General features: G+C 33.1%; 1 long non-coding RNA gene across 1 annotated transcript in view; it reads left to right on the forward strand.

Annotated features, from left to right (window-relative positions):
• Positions 1 to 26,217, forward strand: part of LOC138145638 (uncharacterized) — a 102,979-nt gene that overhangs the window by 54,914 nt on the left and 21,848 nt on the right. Inside the window, exon 2 of the long non-coding RNA XR_011164275.1 lies at positions 17,541 to 17,588. This is a non-coding gene — a long non-coding RNA (uncharacterized lncRNA). The remainder of the gene's footprint in view (positions 1 to 17,540; positions 17,589 to 26,217) is intronic.

A 26,217-nucleotide genomic window follows, 5' to 3' on the forward strand; every position in this document is an offset into this window, starting at 1 on the left:
TCTTTCTTTCTTTCTTTCTTTCTTTCTTTCTTTCTTTCTTTCTTTCTTTCTCTCTTTCTTTCTTTCTTTCTTTCTTTCTTTCTTTCTTTCTTTCTTTCTTTCTTTCTTTCTTTCTTTCTTTCTTGCAATCGGGGTTCAGTAACTTGCTCAAGGTTACATGGCCAGTTATTATTTCTGGGTGTGGTGCTAAGTATCTGAGCCCAGATTTGATCCTCAGGTCATCCCGACACTGGAGCCAGTGTTCTTACTCGCTGTGCTACCTGGCCACCCCTATGACTCATTTTCTTGATATTTGAAGGGTTTGAACACCTGGATCCAGATAGAGCTTTCCTACTTTATTATGCATGGTAAAATCTAGTTTTTTTTTTTCTATTTCTTCTATATAACATTGTTTGCTCATTAATTTTTATATATATGGAACTTATTCTGACCCCACCCTTTTGCCCCACCTCATAGCCTCATTCCATTCTTTCAAGACTCACTTCATCTAAACAGCTAGTAACAACACAGTAGAAAAAATACCATCTGTCTATCTTTCTATCTATCTATCTATCTATCTATCTATCTATCTATCTATCTATCTATCTATCCATGTTGGATATCTGGGTAGAATTTATGCCCAAACATTCATAGTTTTGCTATTGTATCCCTAGCACCTAACAATTTCAATTGTTTTTCATAGCTATCCTTAAGATACTTTAATTATTTTTTTTACTTTTATGCATGAGGCCAAATGAAAAGCTTAGACAAACTGATCAATAATAGTTGAGCTAGGGATCTAGGCATGATTTTGTGAGGTGAAACCGAGTACTCTACAATGTCAATGCTTTTCGTTTTTCTTTGGGGCACAAGGTGGGTATAAGAAGAACTCTTCAATTTAAGTGAAATTTCAGCAAAATCCTGAGAGAAAAATACCACCCCCTTTTTAAAACCAGCAAAACTACTATTGTGCATGGCAGATTTTAATTTCAGGTTAATTTTATTATATATCTGATCATATAAAATTCTTGGAAAGATGTGATTCATTGCTATCAATAAGTACTTTATCATTTAGAACCATATCAGGTACAACAGTTAGCATGGAAAATTTTTTCATAGTAATATTCAGTTTTCCAAAAATTCAAGATGATCAAATAATGATTCATTACAAGATATCTAAAATGTGGATACATATTTTCATAGGAAAGGAAATACATACACACACACACACATATATATATATATATGTTACATTATTGTCACCCATAAAGGTTACCAAGAATGTAAAACAACTGCTAACATTCATGTAGTGCTTTGAAATTCACAGAATACTTATATAATCTAATGTGATCTTGAGAAAAACCTTATAAGCTAAATTATATAAATATCCTAATTGTACAGATGAGGAAACTGGGAAAGAAAGAGGCTTAACCAAATCACATAATTGAAGTCTGGTGAAGAATTTGAATCAAAGTGCTCCTGATTCCAAATAAAACATTTTATATATCAACTCACTTACATGACACTATTAACTTTTAACTGTCACACCTATCATCTCATCTCTATAAAATTCTTTTGAAAGTGATCTCAGAAATATGTTGAGAGTGTTGCTGATAAACTATGAAAAGGATGTTAGTGTGATTTCCCAGCCAATTTTTTTACAGTAAGCTGCATCTTTCTATTAATTTCATTTAGAATATCAGTGTAAGAGGATCAAAGTTTCCCTGGCATGTCTTCTTTTGGCCCCAACGTCATTGACACAGCTTCCTGGTGTTGGGACACTAGAAAGAAAGTTAGGTGGAATCTGGACTTCTCAGACTTGGAGGATGCCAAAGACTATAATTCACTGTTACCTAATGACTTTCAGATCAAACAAATTTCTAGATGGAGTGAAGCGAAGACACATCCAGAAAAACAAAATTAGCTTTATTGCATACTCTTGCAGTATTAGGGATGGGAGGGAGTTTTATTTACACAACACCTACTATGTGCCAGGCACTGTGGTAAGTGCTTTTAGAAATATTATCTCATTCAATCCTCATGACAATATTGAGAGAAAGGTGTTGTTATTAATTCAATTTTCAATTGAGGAATCTGAGTCAAATAGAGGATTAGTAACTTTTTCAGTGTCAAACAGCCAGTAAATGCCTGAAAACAAGTTTGAACTTAATTTTTTTTTAATCTTTAGGGCAAAATAAACCTACTTTTAAAAATATTCAATGTTTTGCAAGTGTGTTATTTTGTCCCAACATTGAAGATGAGTTACTTTTTAATTTTTTTTTTTAATTTTGAGGGGAAGTTGGGGTTAAGTGACTTACCCAAGGTCACATAGCTATTTTTTTGCATGTGTGTGTTATGTGTCTGAAACTGGCTTTGAACTCAGGTCCTCCTGACATCAGTGCCAGTGCTCTATTCACTGTGCCACCTAACTGCCCCTAGAAGATGAGTTACCAAAGATTAAAGTTAAAATAAAACAAACAAACAAAAATGGCTAAAGGACAGGAGGGAGAATGGAGGATAAATGAAAAGGAAAAACAAAACAAAAAACTTCTTGCTTCAGAATTGGAGTTTGGGTGAAGATAATAACCAAATGTAACTATGAATTTTGTAAAAGGGATTAGGACTTGAAAACTATTACAATCCCTTCCTTCAGCCTTAGGTAATAAGCCAAACTGTCCTCATGATATTGTTTGTTAAATCTAGGAATGCAAGTTTCTTGGGGAAGACATTTTATCTGGAAAAGTATCAATAAGAAAACTTGCATAGGTTTATGCAAAGATCTTTTACCATATAACCAAATAAATTCAAAATTCATATATGTTGCAAAAATGAGAGTTATTACCCCTTATAAACAATTATCCAAAGAATTTAAGACTATTAATAATAATATGGAAGAATAGCAAATCACTCATAATGAGATCTTTCCATCTTAGGAGTTTTGTGAAGGTCTCTTCTACCTACTGACATTGGCTTGATCTTCTGTTGTCTATCTCTCACTGCCTATATTCCACTCAATTATTAAAGTCCATTGAATAGTGCTCCAGGTTTAATAAACCATTTAATATCAGGTAGCTTTTAAATAGGGATATTTGTTTCAATGATATAGCAAGAACAAATACAAAATTATTTTCCTTCTACCTCCAGGAAATAGAACTCCCTAAAATTTCAACCTTCTAACAGTTACTGTTCCTAGTTTTTTGTTTTGTTTTATTTTTTTCCTATTTAGGAACTAAGCTAACCAGCTAATTTAGAGGAGAATATTTCCTGAAAGAAATGGGAATAGTCAGAGTGTCTCCATTTCATTGTGGAAAACCATGCCATTAGTTTGAATATAGTATTATGCTTTCTGTGGCTCACATTAGATATTAGGAATTGTGACTTTGGCTCTTATTTTATTTTCCTCCTCTACATCCTGAAATTAAAGGCCAGAAATTTTGAAGATCAAGGAAATGAAAACATCAGGATTTAAGCCATTCTATATGACTATGTATATATTTTTCCTTCCTTCTCCCAGTTTTTAACTAAATACCTTCCTCATCCACACTAAAATTAGATCATTAGAAATCCTTGTTATAAATGAATGAAGGGTGAAAAATTCAAGCATTGTTTTCTGTGGTGCATTTCTCTTTTCCTTAATGTGTTGAGAATGGTCAAGGCTTATGGTTTCAATTACAGTGAAATGTAAGATTCCTTTCCTAGGCAGTAAGATTGCATAATTATTAAATTTGTAAACAAACAGGAGATTTGCTAGGCCTTTTAGTCACACACAAAATTAAGTCTTGTCAGCTGAAAGTCCCAGATTAATCCAAATAAAATCTGTGTTCTTCCTGCCCCAGAATTCTTTAATACAGATTCTTTATGTCGCTTATTAGGGGCAGTTAAGTACAATGGATCGAGTACCACCTGTGGAGTTAGCAGGACCTGAGTTTAATTCCAACCTGAGATGCTACTAACCATATGACAATGGGCAAGTTGTTTAACCTTGATTTCCTCAGTTCCTCATTTGCAAAATGAGGTGAAGAAGGAAATGGCAAACCATTCCAGTTTCTTAGCAAGGAAAAACCCTAATGGGGTTATGGAGAGTTGGACATCACTGAAATAATTCAACAGCATGTGGCCTATTAACTGTTCTTCCTAAGTCAAAAGCAATACAAATCACAAAGTTGAATTGAATATAGTGATTTTTAAAAATGAATGAAATGGGGGTGGCCAGGTAGCACTGTGAGTAAGAGCACCGGTTTCAGTGTCGGAATGACCTGGAGATTGAATCTAGGCTCAGACAGTTAGCACCTACCCAGAAACACCTGGCCGTGTAATCTTGAGCAAGTTACTTAACCCCAATTGCTTAAAAAAATGAATGAACTGCATTTATTTTAAGTTATATTTTTCCATCATGTTACATTTGAAGGAAACAACATTTTTACTACAGTTATTTTTTTCATTCATGAGGTTTTTTGATGTAGTAAATACAGAACAGGCCCTTCTGAGGCATAATAGCTGGTGAACTTGAGCAAATCACTTAATGTCTCAATGTTCCATGTAACTCTCTAATAATATAAAATGTAGAGAAGCTGCAGGTCTCCATTAACAAATGGAATCTCCTGATTATGCATTCTCTAAACCAATGAAATTACCACCTCCCTCTAAAGAAGCATAATTACTTTTCAGTGTGTAAATATATGCATGTTTTCCCCAAAGAAAATCTCATTAGGTAATAAAAAGGCATGTTGAATGTCAGAAGGGTAATTCTAGTCCTGAAATCAGAAGACCTGGCTTTACATCTCAAATCTAATATTGAATGTGTTTATGACTATGGAAAAATAATTTGACTTTTCTGAGGATCAGCTATTGATCTTTAAAAAGGGATCTTAGGCTATCTACATAGCTCACAAGATCATTGTTCAGAAAGTGCTTTGTAAACTGCAAACTCCCAAATCTGATATTTGGGAGTGGCTTATATAATGCCAATATAATATTTTTAAGAGTGAAGGAAAAAAGCAAGCTGGGTATGGGCAATGCAGCCCCATACAATCTACAGTAAATAATCCATATTATCTTAGTGCTAAATTACTCACAGAGCACTAAATGTTCCATTAACAACATTGGAGATTTTTCATTCTGCTTTTTCACACCGTGGTCCTAAATTATATGTACAAAGGTCTACTACACAGTGTTCTGTTATGATCAGCAAGAGTTAAATAGCATTCAAACCAACATAGTAAGGAAAATCTCTACATTTCTACAGATTTCAATATTTCACACCTACATGAAAGGCTCTCTAGTGTAAACCCCTACTACACTATGGCTTAAAAGAGTGCAACACTTTCTGAGAAAGGAGTAGTAGAGCAAACTATATAAGCTGGGTCATGTTTATTCTAACATCACAGCATGCCTAATCTCATTCATATCATACAGAAAATCAGAAGCAATACCACCAACAGAAAACACCCTGTAGTTTCTCACTGTGTGGAATTTACAAAAGGAGCAGTGACCTGAAAACTAATTCAGTGGCTCATTTCAATGGTACCAGAACATGCTGAGGGGAAGGAAAAGGAAGACAGCCAAAAGTCCATTATGAAGACTACAAATTCAAAGTATTAAGACAGACAGCTTTAAATGTAGTGAACAATGACTTCTGTTAGAATTTTACTTACAGTGTAGTAACATCAAAGCACATGAAGACATCATTGAAGTCATTTTAGATTTTTGTGGGGTAAGAGAGAGGAAGAAAGGACACTGTTTGTTTCAAAAGCAAGGAGAATAATTCCACAAGCAAGGAAAATTTAACCTTTCCACTTTATTAGTCATGTTGAAAGGATGACCATAAATATTAATTAGTAATTAATGTCCAGAAAAGTCAAAGAAAATACTGGAAAAGATATTGAATATAGAGTTAGATGTCTTACATTTAAGTAATGTTTCAGCCATTAAAATTAGCCATGTGATCCTTGGAATTCATATTATCTCTTGGAATATCAGTTTCTTAACCTGTAAATTAGAGACAAAAATAATTTTACTTATCTTATAAGACTATTATAAGTACTGAATATAGCTATTCTTAAAATGTTTTATAAATGATAGAATGATATACACAAGCAATTATTCTACCACTAAAGATATTTTAAATGTAATATAGAAATAAAACCTAAAATCTATTTTCAATTTATATTGTAACATTTAATATATGAGATAAAGAGTTGGAAATAGCCTCAGGAATTCCTGTGATCACATTTTGCCTTTGAAACATATTGGTAGCATGATCAAAAGAAAGCAGTTTTTGGTGCCTCCAGCCTATTATCTAAGGTTCTACGTTAAAGAAGACTTGTTTGTGTCTACCATCTTGAGGAAATTTTAACCCCAGGAGTTCTTAAAATTCACAAAATATCAATTTTTATAGAAGTTATATGAAGTACTTTGGAGTATCTGATCATTCATGGGATGCTTCTTTGTAGAGAAAATTGTCAAAAGTTCAAGATTCTCTTTTCACATGTAACCACAGCTCATGAATTCCCCCTGATGAATTTGCTTTTTTAGTTATCCAGCAGAAATAACTTATTTTATAAGCTCTTGAAAAATGTCATTTAAGCATTATGTCACAGAGATGGAGTTCGAAGTAAGGTTGTCTGACTTCAAATTTAATACTCCTTCAAAAGTTCCATCATTGGTGAAATATCATGACCAGTCATGAATGGGTTGCAATACAAACCCACTGAGCAGTATCCACATTGAAAACATAACAGATTTACAGGCAATAAGAGAAATAAATGAGAAATAATGATGGAACAAAGCAATTTGTTTAGGATATACAATTATAAGAAGGCACAGTTTTGGTGAATCTAAAAAAAAACATTTATCAAAATATATTTTTATAAGTGAAGATTCCAGTCGAAAAAGTTTTCAAAGTATTACTTCTTTGAAAAGGATTCAAGTAGATAATAAGACTTATTGACACTTCTGCCTAATTTTGAATTTCTAAAAATCTATTTATTAAGTTTTAAATGTTATTATTTTTTTTAAGTATTTAAAAGTATATTTAAAAGTGAGGTAAAAAGTGCTTCAATCTGCATCGAGGTTCCATCCCCTCTTTTTCTCAATATGGAGAATATTTTCCTTCATGAGTGTTTTGTACTTGTTTTGGATTACTGTGTTGCTGATACTGATATATATATATTTGTACACCTATAAATTCTGTTAAATCCAAACCCTGTGTGTGTGTGTCTGTGTGTGTCTGTGTGTAGCTCAATCAGGTTTGTACTTTTCCATTTGGTCAATTGTACTCTTTGGTGAGTTATTATCTTCAGTGGATTTTGGTATCTCCTTTTCCATTTAGTCAATTCTATTTTAAGGTAGTTTCCCAAGTTGTTCATGTTTATTTTTTAAAGAATTCTCTGGTATCACTCTCGTTTCTTTCCCCAATTTAATTTCACCTTTCTTATATAGTTTTAAATTTTCTTTTTGACCTCTTCCATGATATCTTTCTGAACTTGAGACTTCCCAGTTTTTCAATGGAGTTTTGTCCACAGATGTTTTGACATTGTTGCCCTCTTCTGAGTTTGTATCTTTGTCTTCCCTGTCACTATAATAATTTCCTATGGTCAGATTCTTTGTTGTTTTTTGCTCATCTTTTTAAACATGTTTTTCTTTTTTTTTTAATTTGAACTCTACACTGGGTGTTGAAGGAGAATTTTCTGAGGCTTCTTATAACAGTGTCTACAGGCCCTGTATATTTACCTGGTGCTCTATTGATTTTGCCTTGAGGCCCCAGGGGACCCTCCTGTCTGCTGCTACACTGAAGGAGTCATATACTGCTGGCACTGCTGGAATCCATAGGATTCCACCTGCTGTTGATCTGGGTCCTAATGGAATATCTGATATGTACTGAATCATGGGGGGTGATGTTTCTGCAATTTCCTGGGGATACACTGAAACACATAGTAATTTTTGGAGTTGGAGTCTGCTAGTTTCCCTGGCTATACAAAGGCACGTGGGATATCTTGGTCTTAATATTAGTCTGCTCCACTAAGGAAGGTCCACAAGTTTGCTGAGATGGGCCTTGAGGATGACTTCCTGAGACATTTCATGTACTGGAATACACTATTATATTTCTTGAGTGAGATATACCTTTCTTCCTGATCTTCCATTAAAATTGATCATTCCACTAAAATTTGGTTCATGACACCATTTTACCGGTTCTGCTATTCCAGGATTTATTTGGTGACTCTATTTTATGTGTTTTTTTTTCCAGAGGTGAGTATGGGAGAGTTATATGGATTTACTGCTCACTCTCCCATCATGGCACATGGAGTCTAAAATATTTTTGAGAACCATCATCATATGAGTTAAGGTTATCCTTATGGAAATATCATAGGTTAAATAGATATTATTGCACAATTTCAACATCACAAAATTTACCAAAATGTCAAGAGAATAGACTAACTATATTAACTATATTCTTTTCTGCTTGTTAAACTTTGAATTTGGTAGATCAGAATAAGGCTTGAAAGGTACTTCTTTTGCATGTTATTTGCAAAGAATAAGCTGATCTTACAAAAGATTCTTTTGTAGATGTGTAATCATTCTTCTTCAGTATCCTCTAAAATGTTTTGGGCATGGAGTACCAAAAAGACACCAATAGGAAAATTTTTTTCTGACTATCTCTTTTTGATTCATGACCAAGAACTTTTATAGAAGCAACCATAGTGATAACAGTTTGTTCAGCTATTATTAGTATCAAGTGCACCATAGAACATGGACATGTATTAATTAACTGTATTTGTCACTCTAATGGATACTTGTCTAAAATGTTTTTTTTTAACTAAAGTTATGAAGTCTCTTAGGCTTTCCTAATTGTAGATAATGTTTTGGTGATTGAATTAAGTTCTGAAATTGATTTCACAACAGCCTAGTAAATAGTGGCTTAACAATTTTCATAAGCAAAGCCCATAGGATAAGGAAAGCCTCTTGTCCATATTTGACATTCAATTGGATGAAGCCATTAAACTGGTCCATAAGTAAAACTCTCTTAAACATATAACATATAAAATGTACTAGGTCAAAACTGAAAAAAAAAGATGGAGAAGGGGCAGCCAGGTAGCACAGCAAGTAAGAGCACTGGCTCCAGTGTTGGGATGACATGGGGATCGAATCTGGGCTCAGACCCTTTAGCACCCACCCAGAAACACCTGGCCATGTAACCTTCAGCAAGTTACTTAACCCTGATTCCTTGAATTAAAAAAAAAGAGGGAGAGAGGATTCTGTGTTCTATTTGGAATATTTTACCATACAATGTTCAAAGACATTATACTTCACCCTGAGACAAAACCCCATTTCCAAATATCAATGTTCTTGTAAGCAATGCTTTATGGCTAAAATAATATAACACTACAACACAAAAATAATTAAAAATAAGTCACCCAATTGACATTGGAAAGTTATATGATACATAAAGATATGATACTGTTTATTTCCAATTTTGACATTCATTAAAGGAGAAAATATGTTGTTCATTCATTTAAGGTGTCTGATGCTTAGTGATCCCATTTGGGTTTTTCTTGGCAAAGATACTGAACTGACTTTTAATTTCCTTCTCCATATACTTTTACAGATACATATTCTGAGGCAAATAGTATTGTGACTTGCCCAGGGCCAAAGTTTCTCCTGGAAATATTTGCTCAAAATTCAAGGTGAATGTTCAAGGGGTAATGTAGCTTGAGAGCTATATTAGTATTCATAATATATATATATATATATATATATATATATATATATATATATATCATAATAAAATGTTATACAAAAGAATGATAGTGCAAGGTATCCATAATATTAACTATATCTCTATGAAGGATTTATTGGAAGACTTGGGAAACATTTGATTAGGCTAAGAAATATTGAATAAATTGTAATTGGAACTCACTTTAAAAACATCATATATACTGAGAAGGATTAAAGTATTAGGAGAAAGGGAAACTCCCTATGCTTATCACTTTAAAAATTCATTCTTTTCAAAGTTCTGTGAATTATGAAATTAAAGTATACTATCTCACTAAAATGATATGATTATCACCAGGTATTATATTCTTAATTTTGCAAAGGCTGACCTCTCCAAGTCAAGGTAACTTTTACTGCCAAAGACAGAATCAAATGACTTAGATTTGATTTAAGTTTCATGGACAGTCTTGGAATAATGTTTTTAAAAATCATAGTCTTTGTTTATGCAATCAAAAATGTCTTGGGGCAACAATGTGTTACAGTGGATAGAGTACTGTGCCCCAAAGTCAAGAGGACCTGAATTAAAATTTGACCTTAGACACTAGTTGAGTGACCTTGAACAATTCACTTAAAGCAATTGCCTCCTCCCGAAATGAAAAGAAATAAAGAATGAATAGATTTAATACCTAATACTTAGAAATAGAATTTTAAAAAGACATCACTTGCAGCTTCTAATGTGCCAGATCCAAAGTTGGGCCCTTGGAGAGTCAAGAAGATAACTAAGACATGACACCTCTCCTCAAAGAGCTTACTATGTAGTATAGTTATATAAAGAAGTATTTTTAGTTGCTATAATGAATAGCCTAGAACTATAGTCTATGAAATTCATTCATAGTAGAGGAACCAGGTATTCTATACAGTTAAAAATAAATTTATAATTGGCAAAACTGGGTAGAGTAATTCCTATATTGAATGACATGAGTCAGGATAATAATGTATCTTCACAGGATAGGGTTAAATTAAACATATTTCTTTGATTTCAAAGATCATTTTTTCAAGTGGGAAATGGGAGAGACCTGAAGATAGAGTATATTTGACCAAGATATAGTGGATTTTAGAAATTAGAAAGCTCAAAGTAAGTAATCAGTGTGATGAGGCAGCCAAAAGAAGTTAAAGCATGCTTATACTATGTTAAGAGATAAACAGCTTCTAGGAAACAGGGAATTATAATCTCTTTGCTTTCTTTCCTGTTCACCCCATATTTGGAACATCATATTCCATTCTTGATGATGCAATTCGTGAAAGATATTGTCATTGCAGATTATACAGATGAAGCTGGTATTCAAAGTAAAGAGTTTTAACTCCATATTATTATTGAATAGCTGGATATAACTGGGTTTGTTCATGCTAAAGAAGAAACTCTAGAAGAGGAGCTATATTTAGATTTTTGAAGGATTATAATGTATTTTAGGATTAGTTTTTTGACCTCATGGAGCAGGACAATTTCAAAGACATAAATTTAAGAGCAAGCAGAGGAACTTCCTAACAAGTAAAACTGACCTTGGTGAAGTAGAATGATTCAGGAGAAAATAGATTTCTTCTTATAGGAGGTCTTTAAGATGTGGCCTGATAAATAACTAGCAGGTAACATCTTTCAGTCTCTGTCTCTTTCTCTGTTTCTTTGTGTGCCTCTGTCTCTGTATCTCTTTGTATGTTTTATGGACATGTCCCTCTTTAGGTATGGAAAGGGTTACATTACTTCTGATGTTCTTTCCAAATCTAAATTTCTGTCATTATGTGGAAGTGAAATATTTTTTTGTTGAAATTCATAATAGAAATCACAATACAGGTTTTCCTGACACCATTTCCCTCATAGCTTTGCTTTTGACTAACTGTTTTCTCTCCCTGTATCTTAATGTCTCTTCACCCTGGATCATCAATCCACTCTTTAAGCCTTCTTACCCTGAAACATTCCTGGATCATGCTAACCTATTCTTATACTGGTGAATTCCTTTTGGAACCTTCATTTTGGAATTTTATATTAGGTTCATTCCCTTCTGGGCTTTGCTTCTTACTTTCTTGACTTTGCCACAAGGTCCCCTCACAGGTAGTTCTTTTCTTCCCTTTCCAGCTCCCTTTCATGTGCTCTATTATCTTGCTATAATTATTGGAGCAAAGGAACTGTTTCCAATATGTATTAAGTATTTTATAAATGTTTGTTGCTTGAACCACCAGTCTGTATTTTAAAAGAGTAATCTAATTCGATTCTTCTTATCCACGCAGTAATATGTTGTAACAATCTAAGGAAATAAAGTGCCAATAATTCAACAGTGTTTCTTTGAATAATATTCTGATATTCAATTTAGTGAGTTAGTAAAGCAAGTTGATTCAGCAATTTTAAACATTAGTGATTGTTGTTGTCTTTCTTTAAATGGTCTATGATATGACCTTATATGAATATTCCTTTCGCTCCATTCACATGAGTTGCAAATAGGAAAGATGCTTTTGTAGAAACGTATGAACACATCTGGATGATAAATGAGTTTCATCAATAAGTTAAATATGATCTATGAAAGGCCTTCACTTAAGTTTATGCACATGTAAGGTCATTGTAGACTATGATATATTGGTGTAATGCAATGTGAACTAGGCATGGAGTCAAGAGACCTAAGTTTCAGCACAAGCTACAGCACTTTGGGTAACATAGGAAAGTAAATTTATTTATTGAACCTGTTTTCTCAGCTATAAATGTGGCTAATAAAGCTTGCACTACTCTCCCACCACTGGTATTTTAAAAGGGAGAGATTTTTGTTAACTGTTAAATAGATGTGTTGTTATTTCACAAATAATAATGATTCAATAGGAAAAAAAAATTCTTGAAAGAAATATTGACACCTTAAATGTAAAGTCCCAAGGCACTAAAACACATAAAAATTGAGATGTTATGGTAAAGATGTTGCTCACTTTTTGGTGAAAGATAAAAATGAAAAAAAATCCATGATTTCTAAAAAGCAGCTACTACCAATTTTAACCATTCATATGGTAACACAGTGGTTTTATGCTGTTGAAGAAGCCAGTATATAATGTTGATATATCCTTTTTAATCAGGGACATTATTTCTTCAGATCTCCTGTTGAGATCTATAGATAACTCAATCTTTCTATTTATCTCTCTATCTGCAAAGTACTACTTTGGTGAATATTAAATGTCTGATATCATACATAATCATTCTCAGAAAATGTCAAGGATTCCAAATATTCATATTTCCCTAAATTTGCAAAAACACGCACACAAACATATATCTTTATATATACATGAATCAATATACACATTTATTTAAAATGCATGTGTATATCTTGATTATATATCTGTATATGTATGTATATGTGCATGCATATGTATGGGTGTATACATACATACATATGCATATGTAAATATATGTGTTGTGTGTGTGTGTATGTATAAAACCTCCTAGGGACTTGTCTACTCCTAAGTGCAGTGGGGTCCAGAGCTATTAATAATTATATGGCCATAAACTTTGGATATGTTGTGTATGCATGTATTTATCTATCTGTGTGTGTGTGTGTGTGTGTGAGAGAGAGAGAGAGAGAGAGAGAGAGAGAGAGAGAGAGAGAGAGAGAGAGAGAGAGAGAGAGAAATGTTCCATTCAACAAGTTTTGGTTGAAGTAGTTAATTATTAATAATTCTTAGGCCCTGCTATACTTAGGGGGTAGATAAACTGTTTAAGTCCTTAGGGAAAAGGGACAAAAGGAACACTTTTTTTCTATCATTGCTTTAAGAGTTCAAATACTTTTAAAGCTTGGAAACAACATTAGCCTTGGAATACTAGATGTATTTTGGTATGTCAAATTCCAGATGTTAGGATGAAGGCTCAGAATTTTTGAATAGAATATGCTGGAACATAAATTTCCAAACCTTTGCTAAAATTTTTATTTATCCTGTGAACTTGCAGTTTTTGTACTGATAACTATTCATTTTCATTTTCTCTATCACATATACATATGCACACTATCACATAAACATTTTATTAATTAAATGAACAGTAACCAATATAAAAAATTTAAATATTTTGCATCAGTTTTTTTATTACAAAAGGTATTATTGTTAAATATTTTAGTTAATGTTTAGTTATAGTTAACTATCTAATAACATGTGTTAGTAAATCAAATTAGAAATCAATCTCAACATCATTCACTTGGAAAAGCAATCAATAAAAATTGAAAGGCATGACTTATTCTGTCTCTATCAAAGATTATTGCAAAGGCCCAAAGTGATATTATGTTTGAAAACACTTTGAAAATTGTGATATTTTATATTTATTAATTTATACATTTATATACATTAATATATTTTTCAATAGTTCAAGGAATTTTAATTTCATTAGTATAGATGCTCCCTCTACAAGCTCAGATTATAACTTTTCTAAATTAGAGGACTATTGAATTATTGAATATGATTATATGAATGGAAAGTTTTCACCGTATAACAAATAGTCTTTGGACAGCAATCATGTGATTGAGTCTTTTAAAAAAGAATTGCAGTGTTGATCAATTCTGCAATATCTTTTAATCTACTGCTGTAACCTATGAAAACACACACACATTTTCAGTACTTGGTGAAGCATTGAATTGTAATATGGCAGTATTTTTATTCAATAATCTGTGTGCCTTTTCCAAGGCTCCTGTAAGAGGGAAAGTAAAGGTTAGAGTATCTCATGCACAAAGGAAAGAAAATTGATAGTCTTAAATTTTATTATTGTAGTTCATCATTCATTTTAGAAAAGGAACCATGACAGATGTCTTGACTTGTGGATGAATGAGATTTATGTAAAGCATAGTTGTCCAAAGTTATCAGTTTCATTCTCTCTTCCAGAATTCTTGAAGTCCAATGGCAAGACAAAAGTCAAAATGACAGGTGGTGGTCCTGGAAGAAGTGAATGATCTTGGCATTCTCAATGTCTAACCATAATATAAGCACTTAGTAACACTCACTTCAGCCATCTTCATGACTGTTAAAACAAATCATTCCTATTGAGCCTACTGGGAGAAGTTTTCACATACTTGGGGTAGACATCCCCCTACATCACACACATATTATATGCAGTACAATAATATAATGTACCAAAAGACTAAATGTGATTTGTAAAGCCTAGCAGCAAGCATCTCATACCCACTATATTCCCTGGTATAGGAGAAATTTCACTAACTTTGGGGTCAGAAAACAGGGGTTTCATTCTTCTCTCTAGACTTTATGAGTTCGGTCACAATCGAATAATTATGCCATCTCACTAATATATTTTCCTACAATATAATTGAGAATGATAATAGTCTCCTTTAGACTAATAGGATTAAAATTGAAAGGAGCTTTTGATATAGTATAGTTCAAAAAATTCTGCTTTTTAAAGGTAAGAATGATGCTCCAAATGTCTGAGAATTGCATGCCACATCACATAGTAGTAGAGACAGAGCTCAGATGATACTTTTATTTCTTAATGTCATGCTGTTTCTACACTAGTATGTTAATAATACAATTCTTGGTAGGAAATTGTTTAGAAAACTTTAATGTTAGTCATTGAATGGATGATAAAATGTAATTGTCATTATTTTGGTTAATATAACTAATATTAAAAATGTAAAAGGGAATACATATAATTAATAATTTACTAAACTTGGTGTTTATTATTCAAACAAAAAAAATGGAAAAATGCTAGTTTTGTGACCCTGGGCAAGTCACTTGACCCTGATTACCACACACACACACACACACACACACACACACACACACACACTTACACACACACATACAGAACAGCAGCTATAGTGTGTTAACATCGATCTTTAAAAGGACTTAGGTGAGGAAGGGTTAAAGAAAGGAACTCATGGATCACCTATTAGGATTTACCTGAGTTAAAGGATTTACTAGCCTCCAGTCTACAATGTCTCAACGTAGTAAAGTAAATTATTATCTAAACTTCCCTTTGGAATCCAATGAATCCATTTCAAATTGCTCTAGCACTGTTCAAATGACAACAGAAATTAAACCCAAAATATAATTCCAGTAACAATTTTTATCCTGTTGAAGAATTTTTTTCCCCAAAAAGGCAGCCAACTATCAAAACATACGTGCACACAATATACATATGTGCGTATATGTGCATGTGTATGTTTGTATACAATAGTGCAGAGGATGAATAATTCTTAACTAAGAACAAAAATAAAAACACATTTTGTGATTTTCCTAGTAGCAAGAAATATGTGTTCAAAAATGAATTACTGCACAGTGTTTTAGAAAGTATTGACTTTAAAAAGAAAATTTAGTTTGTGTGGGTTATGAATTCTTATTTTATTAATACAAGCCTATAGCATATCATACAGACATGAATGTATTGAAACAACACTTTTCCTTATGTAAGAATGAGTGCAAAAAGTGGATTTAAAATGATTCAAGTAAACTATGAACCTACAATGTAAAAATTTATCTTGCACTAGGTTCACCTAAGAAAAAACTATTTTATCTATATGTTTCAGCACTGGATAGTACATATTTATACTATGTGTAATGGATGAATGAATTTTTTAAGCAATAATAGTGAAATAGCTCATATGGAAGCCTATTTCTCTATCTGTTTTTGTGTGTGTAAGTGTTCATGGTATCAGAGCTACTATTAGAACCACTAGAATCATTAAAGCCAAAATCACTGAGTGAGTTAATGCCTTCTACTAAAGAAAACCAGTAGTTACTCTTTAATTTGTAGTCTTAGAGAATTGCCTTATGCCCAAAACTACTTTGTCATTCGACAAATTAAAAAAAATCTTCTGTAAAGACTTTTAAAATTAAAGTGAAACTATTCATAAAATAAGTGCATATTGAAGGAGATACCTAAAACTTTTAAAGTCTTATTGTTCCATGAAGCAAAAGTTCAGTTTGTCACTGGAAAGTACATACTTAAGATAGATATGAAAATTTAAATCACTTTGTACTTTGGGGAAAGGAGGTCAGAATGTTGTTTTTTTGTTTTAATCCCAAATGTTTACTTGTATACTAAACAGTTTTTGTTCTCTTTTTCTTTTTGATAGGACACGCAGTTTTGTTTTTATTAAGCAACTTAACAATCGAATTATGAATGCATATATATGTATATGTGTGTATGTGTATGTACACATGCACTTTTTTTAACTTAAAGTCATACCAGTGGTCTCAGTCAAGATGCTGGTATAAATTCATTCAATATTTCCCATGAAAATAGCTTTGAATTTTCAGTGTTATGTACATTTATTTGATAGTCTCTTTAAAATGCAGTATACCATTTCAAAAAGTTTCAATACAGAAGTAACCCATTTTAATTCTAGCTTTATCTCCGTCATCAATATCTGTGCTTATCATGTTCCTATCATGGTTTATAGGAGTTCAGTATGGACAGGATGTAATGCCTGTTTTCCTTATATACACACAGCATTAACTTCCTGTTTCGGCCAACCCCTTCCTGTTATGTCAGGATGAGGAGACAAGAGTTCATACCATCTTTTTCCCCAACAAAGGCTTAATCAGTTACTAAGTGCTAAGTACCTGCTACCTTTGTCAACACAAAGGGATCTTCGATTTCAAATTACATTACCATTACATATGCTGATAATTGTACTTATTAGTTGATATGAAATATATTTCAATTGTAATATATTTATTATAGTATTTAACTATTAACTTTAAATAAATCAGAAATTACGGCGTCCAAAGCAAATCCCAGTATTGCTGAAACAATCTGAGTTATGCCTATGTGATGAGTCATAAAATTTCAATTTGGAAATGTACTTATTTTCTGTTCATTATAGAAAGAGATACTGGACTTGCAATTTTACTGGCATGGGAAACATTTCCAGGTGAGTAAACTTATTCTTCCAAGGAAAATTGACAACATTTTTTGTAACATGTATTCTTAAGGAATTGCCTAGAACACATGTGTTGAATACATAGCCAAGCCACAGGTGGTTCACAGCTTTTACCATTCCCAAGTGAGGCCCAGAACACATATAAATGCAGGGAGAACCATATTAAAATGTAATTGAGAAATATTTATGAAAATGCTATGGGATATGTAAAAATCATCTTTTAAAATGAAGTCCATAGCCCATTGAGCTCTTTTGTTAAAGATTAATGGTGCTAGGGAAGGTCAAGAAACACAGCGAGTAAGGGCACCAGCCTCAGAGTCGGGATGTCCTGGGATCGAATCTAGGCACAGACATTTAGCACCCACCCAGAAACACCTGGACGTGTAACCTTGAGCAAGTTATTTAACCCCAATTGCTTAAAAAAAGATTAATGGTCTTATTTATTATTAAAATTTGAGTTTAAAATGCACTAAAAGTTCAAGTAACTTGACCAAGTCCACACAATTATTTTATGTCAGAGGTAGGAACTGAAGAATCAGAGTCTTCTTGGATTTGCAGGCAATTCTCAAGTCATTATTCTGTATGGTTTCTTGAGTTCATCATCGTTACCTTATCAAATAAACTTTTGGAGCATTTTAGCTTTTTCAGTGAATTAGAAGAGAACTTTACAAATAGAATTATCTATAGATGTATGTGTAGTTTTAGATGGTGGACTGGACATAGATGTTGGTTTTGAATTAGATCTACAATAATGTTACTGTAGAGATCACTGAATGAATAAGGTTCTTAGTCTATGAAGGAAAATAGATACCTGTTTTATAATTCTCATTTGGAGAATGACATATGGCTACTGAGAGATTAATTTATTTACCTAAGATGTGACCAATATGTCAGAAGTATACAAGTCTTTAAATATACTAGTCAAGACTACTACTTAAACTTTACTGAAATTCATAAATTTTCATTGTTATGAATTCTTTTAAAATTAGATAGAAGTAGAATCATTTACAGAAGCAGATATTTTCATTCTATGTCCATATTCCACCCAATATGTGTGTATGTATCTCTGTCTCTATATTTATCTATGTCTTTACCTGGAGTTTAAATGAGGATAAAGGAATATGGAGGAATTATGAGGAACTCTAAATGTTTTGAAATTTTCTAACTATTTAATATTAAATTGACATTGGAGCTGAGGCTTTGAGATGGATAAGTATGAATTGTAAAAAAAATACTTGTTAAAAACTATATAGCATGCAAAATATCTAAACTTTAAATATGTACAAAATATAATTACCTTCAACTAATGTGTAAAAGGTAGCAAATATCTGTTCCCTAATAGAAAGAAAGAGTGATTGGGAACATGAAGGAATATGTTATAACAAAATTAATAAAGAGAAAACACTTCTTTGAACTTTTGAAACACATATTCCTTCCTGTTACTTGCTTGTTTAGCCCCAAGATGAAGGATACAGTGAGTGGCTAGGTGGCACAGTGAATAGAGCACTGACTCGGAAGTCAAGAGGACCTGAGTTCCAATCTGGCCTCAGACACTAAACACTAACTGGGTGACCTTGGGCAAGTCACTTAACACCAATTACCCTGCCCTCTCCCCTCCAAAAAGCAAAAAAAAATGATGAAGGATACAAGATACTGCATGTGAATTGGTAAGCATATGAATATATATGAAGTTTTATTTTTTCTTTTATTTTGTTTTTAACCAATGTATTTGGGGGAAACAACTGTTTTGCTTCTATCTAGATGAATTTCATATCTTTTTGTGTATCTACATGAAATTATTCTGGGTATATATTTCTTCAGTGTTAATCACCGAGACTTTATGATGAGCACAGCCTGTGACCAAAATATAAATACTTAAAATGTTGTTGTCATTCTAGAAGTATATGGTTGACATATTTAAGTAGGACAAAAGAGAAAAGGTAGGGGTTTGCCTGAGTTTTCCTAAATCCCTCTCCAAACAACTTTAAATAATGCCTCCAAACAAATTCTGAAGTAGCAAAACTTTAAAAAGCACAGGGTGAAATTATTTTCCAGCCCAAGAAAGCTTAGGTCAGGTGGAAAGGTCTACCATGTGAGTGTGAGATTGGAGTGGAGTCCAGCTCAGCATATTCCAGTTCAAGTGTGCCCCAGCAAACCAACAGCAGGCCTTAAATTAAGTTGCCAATTTGAAACAGCAACTGTCAGCAGTTGCGGTTTCTGGAGCTCTTGATCCATAGATGGTAAAGGGGTAAGAAATTATGGTCACAAGGAGATTATTGGGGTCCATTTGCTGGCATTGGGTGCAGGACTTTACTCAGAATATGGGTCACAATACTAGGTTATAGTCCCAGGGAGAGGAAGATGGCAACCAGAAAAGAACTTGTTGGTGAAGGGGTGTGAAGATCCTAGTCACAAGTTCTGGGCAGAAAAAAGTACTTGTTGTCACTCAAAACAGAACACAGGAAAATAATAAATAAATCTATATTTAGATCATAATGCCTTAACTGAAAACTTAGAGCAGTAAGTAATTATTAGTTGGGTAGTTGGAAAAAAAAGAGTGTGGGTAGAGCTGAGTATGGTGTGGTTTTAAAAAGCACAATGTAGAATTTAGAGAAATAAAATTTCCCCTAAACTCTTTGAGTGCATACCATCAATTTTGGTATGTTACCTCATTGTTGTCATTTTCTTTAATTGAATTATGAATTGTTTCTTTTTGTTCTTTGAACAACTTATTCTTTAGTATTTGATCAATTTCCTATCAATTTTAAATCTATCTTTCTGCTATCCTTTGTAGAATGTAATTTATATTGTGTTATGATAAAAAAAAAGGAATTCATTTCATATGTCTACCTTTTTACACTTGATTTTGAGGTTTTTATGCCCTATTATATGGTCAGTTTTTGTGTAGGTGTCATTTCTAGCTGACAAAAAATGTATAAGCTTTTCTGTTCCAATTCAATTTTCTCCATATCTAAACTTTCTAAAATTCTATTTACTTCCTTGGTTTCTTTTTTGTTTGTTTGTTTTCCATTGAATTTATTAAACTCTGAGAAGGTATAGTTGAGGGCCACCACGCATTAGGTTTTGCTATCTATTTTTTCCTGTAACTTAACTTTTTAATTTTTCCTTTAAGAATTTGAATTCTATACCACTTGGTACATGTATATGCTTACTATTGATATTATCTCATTGTCTATGGTACCTTTTAGCAAGATGTTGTTTCCTTTTCTTATTTATCCCTCTTAATTAGATATACTTCTGTTTTTACTTTGCTGAAATCAGGATTGCTATCTCTGCTTCTTTTTTTTAACCTCTGCTGAAACATAATAGATTATGCTCTAGCACCTCACCTTTACTGTGTGTATTTCTATGTTTAAAAGGTACTTCTTACAAAGAACATATTGTAGGATTCTAGGTTTTGACTGGCTTTTCTATCTGCTTCCATTTTAGGGGGGAGTTCATCACATTCATATTCCCAGTTTTGACTACTGTATATTTCTCATCATCATTCTTCCTCCTGTTTGTCTTCTCTTCTTTCACCCTTTCCCTCTTCAACAGTGTTTTGCTTCTGTTACCACCTCCCTGATCTACCCTACCTTCTGTCAGTCCCCATGCCTTCTTCTTGATCTCCTCCCCTCCTACTTCTCTGTCAGGTAAGATAGAAGTCTATAATCAACTGATTGTGTGTATTATTGCCTCTTTGAGCCAATACTGATGAAAGTAAGTTTCAAGTGATGCTAATAACAGAAACTGTCATTTTCCCTCCACGGTAATAGGAATTTAGTGCCTTTTCATGTGAAATAATTTACACCATTCTTTCTCTCCCTTCCCAAGCATTGTACTTCATTTTCTCATCCTTTGATTTTTTTGTGTGTGTAATTCCCTCATATTCACCCTATATTTTATACCCTATATCCTACCTTCTGTCTCTTTATGGTCCTTCTAGCTGTACTATTAGTGATATATATATATATATATATGTATGTATAACAGTAAATAATATATATGTATATATATATATATTGTTAATAGTAATATTGTATAAAATTACAAATATCATCCTTCTGTGTAGGGATATAAGTATTTTAGCTCTATTGAATGCCTTATGATTTATTTTCCTTTTTTTATTCTATTTGCTTCTCTTGGGTATTGATATTGGAGGACAATATTTTGGTTTGGTTCTGGTCTTTTGCTTATGAAAACTTTAAATTCCTCTATATTGTTGAATGATTATTTCCCCCTTATCTTTAAAATGCTTAAAACATGTATGTGTAGAAGTATATAAAAATCTTCTAAATTCAGAATGAAGTAAAAGGGTAAGAAGATAGGATGGAGAAAAAGGATGAAGGAGGGATCCTTGTAGGGATTAGGTTAAAGAATTGTAGGACAAGGTAGTAGGGAGAAGTAAAGTAGAAGAGTGTAGAAGGATAAGAATAAAGGTAGTAAGGATAATGGAAAGGAAGAAAATATATAAAAAGTAATTAGAGTTTGGAATGCGAATGGAATGAATTTATCCATAAAATGGAAATGGTAGATTAAATTTTGAATTGAACAATATGCTGCTTTTAGTAAATGCTATAAAAGTTAGAGTTATACACAAACATAAAATAAAGTGCAAAAGTGAAATTTATTATTTAAAAAATCAGGGGTAGTTATCATAATATCAGACAAAGCTAAATCTAAAATCAGATTTAATTAAAAAGGAAATGTAAGGAAATTACACTATCTGCAATCACACTGATCAATAGTTTTAAGTCATATAAACTAACTGGAGTGTAACTATATATATATATATACACATATATGTATGTATATGTATATATATACACATATATGATAGACATAGATATAGATATAGTTGCAGTTATATGTATAATTTTATTTATACTTAATTATATATCTTTACATATATGTGATTGTATGTGTGTATGTATATATGTATGCAAGTATGTGTGCATATGTATGAGGAAATCAGGGTAAAATGATATGAAGCGACTGGGTTCAGTAATATCAGTCTTCAAACAATGTTATAAAGTGAGAGCAGTGTTGACGTGTAAAATGGATAATATTCATTATTTTAAATCAATTTTTATGACTCAATAAAATGCATATAGCCAAAAATAGAGAGGATGGAAAAACATGGGGGAAAAATTCTCAGAGACAATCTTCCAAATAAAATATGATTGGGTCAGAATATAGTTCGGTGCAGGAAATGATGAACTGGTAGATTTAGAAAAATATAGAAAGACTTGGACTTATGAAAGCAGATGATATCCATCTCCAGAGAAACAGATAAGTGAAGATAAGCATAATTCATTCTTACATATATGTGTTTGATTGTATATGTGTATGAATGTGTATTTATAAATAAGTGTGTAAGTGTATATATACACACATACATACAAATATATACACACATACTTAATGCACTTAATTTTAGTCTTCTTGGGGTGGTAGGAGGGAGGGGAAAAGATAAATTAAAAAGTACACAGTAAGGACAGAAGAAAATATACAAGGAAGGAAAGATGGACAGTTTTGAAAATAGATTAGTGTTTATTAAATAGGTAATATTGAAGTCAAAATTTATTGCTTTATATTGAATTATTTTGTGTATGTGCTGGGTTTTTTTCTTTTCTCATTTTAATTTAAGTTTAAAATGAAATATAATTTAAAATTATATTCATAAACAGAAATATAGGTATAAAAGCTCATTGAAGAAGAAAATTCCTTAAAACTTAAAATTGGGGAAGTGGAAGGTAATGACTCTCTGAAAATCAAAAAACAATCAAACAAGATGTAAAGACTGAAAAAAAAAGAAGAAAATGTGAAATATCTCACTGGAAAAAAAAACTGACCTTGAAAATACAGCCTGGAGAGACAATTTAGCAATTATAAGGCTATCTGAAAACCATGGTAAAAAGAACAGCCTAAGCATCATCTTGCAAGAATTATGAAGGAAAAATGCCCAGATGAACCATAGGGGAAAATATGGTTATTCAATGAAACAGAGGCCTTTCAAGCATTCTTGATGAAAAAAAAACAGTGATGAATAGAAAATTTGAAATTAAAATACAAGAAACAAGAGAAGCATGAGAAGGTAAACAGGGAAAAGAAATTATAAGGAACTTTTCAAATTGAAGTATATACATGCCTAAATGGAATAATGATAATTGTAACCTATGAAACTTTTCTCAGTATGAGGAATTTTGAAGGGAATATAAGTTTGTGCGTGTGTGTATAATGTTTATATAGATATATAAACACATAATATAGGAGGTTATATGTATGTATGAATATATATGTGAGTGTGTGTATATATGTGTATATGTATACATAGAGAGAGTGATCAATTGAATAGGAAGGGAAGATATTTTAAAAATGAAATTAAGAGGTGAGAGAGGAATATAATGGGAGGAGATAGGGAGAGACAGAAGAGTGTGAATTATCTCATATAAAAGAGGCAAGGGGAAACTGTTACAATGGAGGGGAAGAACAGGAAGGCAAAAGGGAATGGGTGAACCTTACTCTCACTGAATTTGGCTTAAACAGGGAATAACATACACCCTAAATTGGGTATCTCACCCTACAGGGAAGTAGGGGGGAAGGGTATAAGAGGGGGGATGACAGAAGGGAGGGTAGATTGGGGTGGAGGGTAGTTAGAAGCACACACTTTTGGAAAGGGACAGAGTCAAAGTAGAAAACAAGTGGATGGCAGGATAGGATGGAGGGAAATATAGTCAGTCTTTCACAATATATCCACTATGGAAATGTTTTGTGTAACTACACTTGTACAATCTACATTGAATTGTTTATCTTCCCAGTAAGGGTGGGTGATGAGGGAAGAAAGGAACGAATCTGAAATTCATTGTTTGAAAATTTATTATTATTATCATTATTATTATTATACATGCAACTGTGAAATAAGATATAAAGGCACTGTGGTATGGAGATACATCTTGCCCTATCAGAAATTTGGAGGGGGCATGGAGGGAGGAGAGAAGATTGGTGGAGGGGGGATTCAGTGGGATCACTGTTTTGGGTTGGTGGGTAGAGGAAAGGCAGGGAAAAAATTGTAACTCAAAATCTTGTGGAAATGAATGTTGTAAAATAAAAATAAAATTTAAAAAGTATATGCATCTAGGCTTGTTTAAAGCTATACATACGTGAACATTTAAAATAATCATATCAGAGTAGAAGCACCACCTTCCTGCGGCTCCGGCTTCCACCTTCCCCAATCCATGTAAAAAGAGGACTCTAAACAAACTTTGGAGCTGCAGAACCCACAAAAAAACAGAGAGATGCTAACCTCCCACTGAGGACAGCAGGAATTGGCCAGGCCACCTCAGTGGTCTGGGAGCCAAGCCTAGCCCCATGCTGAGGTTTTAGCCCCAGGGCGGGCCAGACCAGCCTCTGGCCAGAGGGACTCCAGATCAGCAGCAGCTGTGGCCGTTTCCAGATTTATCAAGACATAGATGCGAAGGACAAAGTGAGAGGTGAGTGCAGTCTGGACTTTGGGACCCAGTAAGTGGGAGTGCCTGGCTTTTGCCCCCTGGGTGAGAAGCCACTGAGATGCCTGCACAGCCAGCCAGCACCACGTGACAGCTTCAGCTCCTGGTCTGCAGCCGTAGGGGGACCAAGCACCAGTCTGAGGGGTAATCACTCTTGCTTTAACCTTCTTGGATCTGGATTGCAGTCTAGGGTCCTGGGGTGTGTGTCCAGCTTGCCAGAGCATGTGGAGACATCAGAGAGGGCACCCATCTAATACCTCTGGCAGATGAGAAAACCCCAGCATTTGGGAGCAAAGCATGGAACAGGAGGAAGACAGTGAAGTCAGAACTCCTGCACCAAAAGCTTCAAAGGAAAATACAAGCTGGTTACAGGCCATAGAGGACCTTAAGAAGAAGTTAAGAGAAGTGGAGGAAAAATAGGGAAGAGAAATGAGAACAATGCAAGAAAATTATGAAATGAGAGTCAACAGCCTGACTGAGGAAAATAATACCTTAAAAAACAAACTGATTGAAATGGCAAAAGAGGCTCAAAAAGGCAATGAGGAGAAGAATGCCTTAAAAAGCCAAATTTGCCAGATGTGAAATAATCATATCTTAGTCATATTAAAAAAATAATTTGGATACTAAAAATAGGACTCTTTTGTGATATATTTACAAATTAACATAACAAAGGATAATTTTCTTTAAATGTTTCCATATGTGAAATTATTAACTAGCAGATTTGAAATTCTTTGTTTCTGAAGATACTGAGAGCAAATGGAAGCACATTGTTGCATCTTGCATAAAACAGAAACTAAAGTCTTTTGCAAAAGGTCATACCAAGTCAATACAGTCCTCTAAACAAATTAAAGTACACTTTTACCTTTGGCTTTCTCTTGTCCTATTTTCAAGTCATTGTAAGGAGGTTTGTTCACTGTTTCAGATGGCTACACTACTGAAAATGTAATTAGATTTTTGTTCATATCTCAGTTCCTCTCAGTCAAACTTTAATTTAAGTGAGCAAAAGAACTAATTTACTTGCTTGCAAGTGGAGGAGAGACTCCAATCATAGTTTCTAAATGCTATAAAGCACCAAATGTCTCAGTCCCACTAGCTCTTTAAATCTCCTTCAA

The sequence above is a fragment of the Petaurus breviceps genome, unplaced genomic scaffold (genome assembly GCF_028583685.1).
Source record: "Petaurus breviceps papuanus isolate PSGF00001 unplaced genomic scaffold, PetGlider_PUasm1.0 90743, whole genome shotgun sequence".
Taxonomy (NCBI): domain Eukaryota; kingdom Metazoa; phylum Chordata; class Mammalia; order Diprotodontia; family Petauridae; genus Petaurus; species Petaurus breviceps.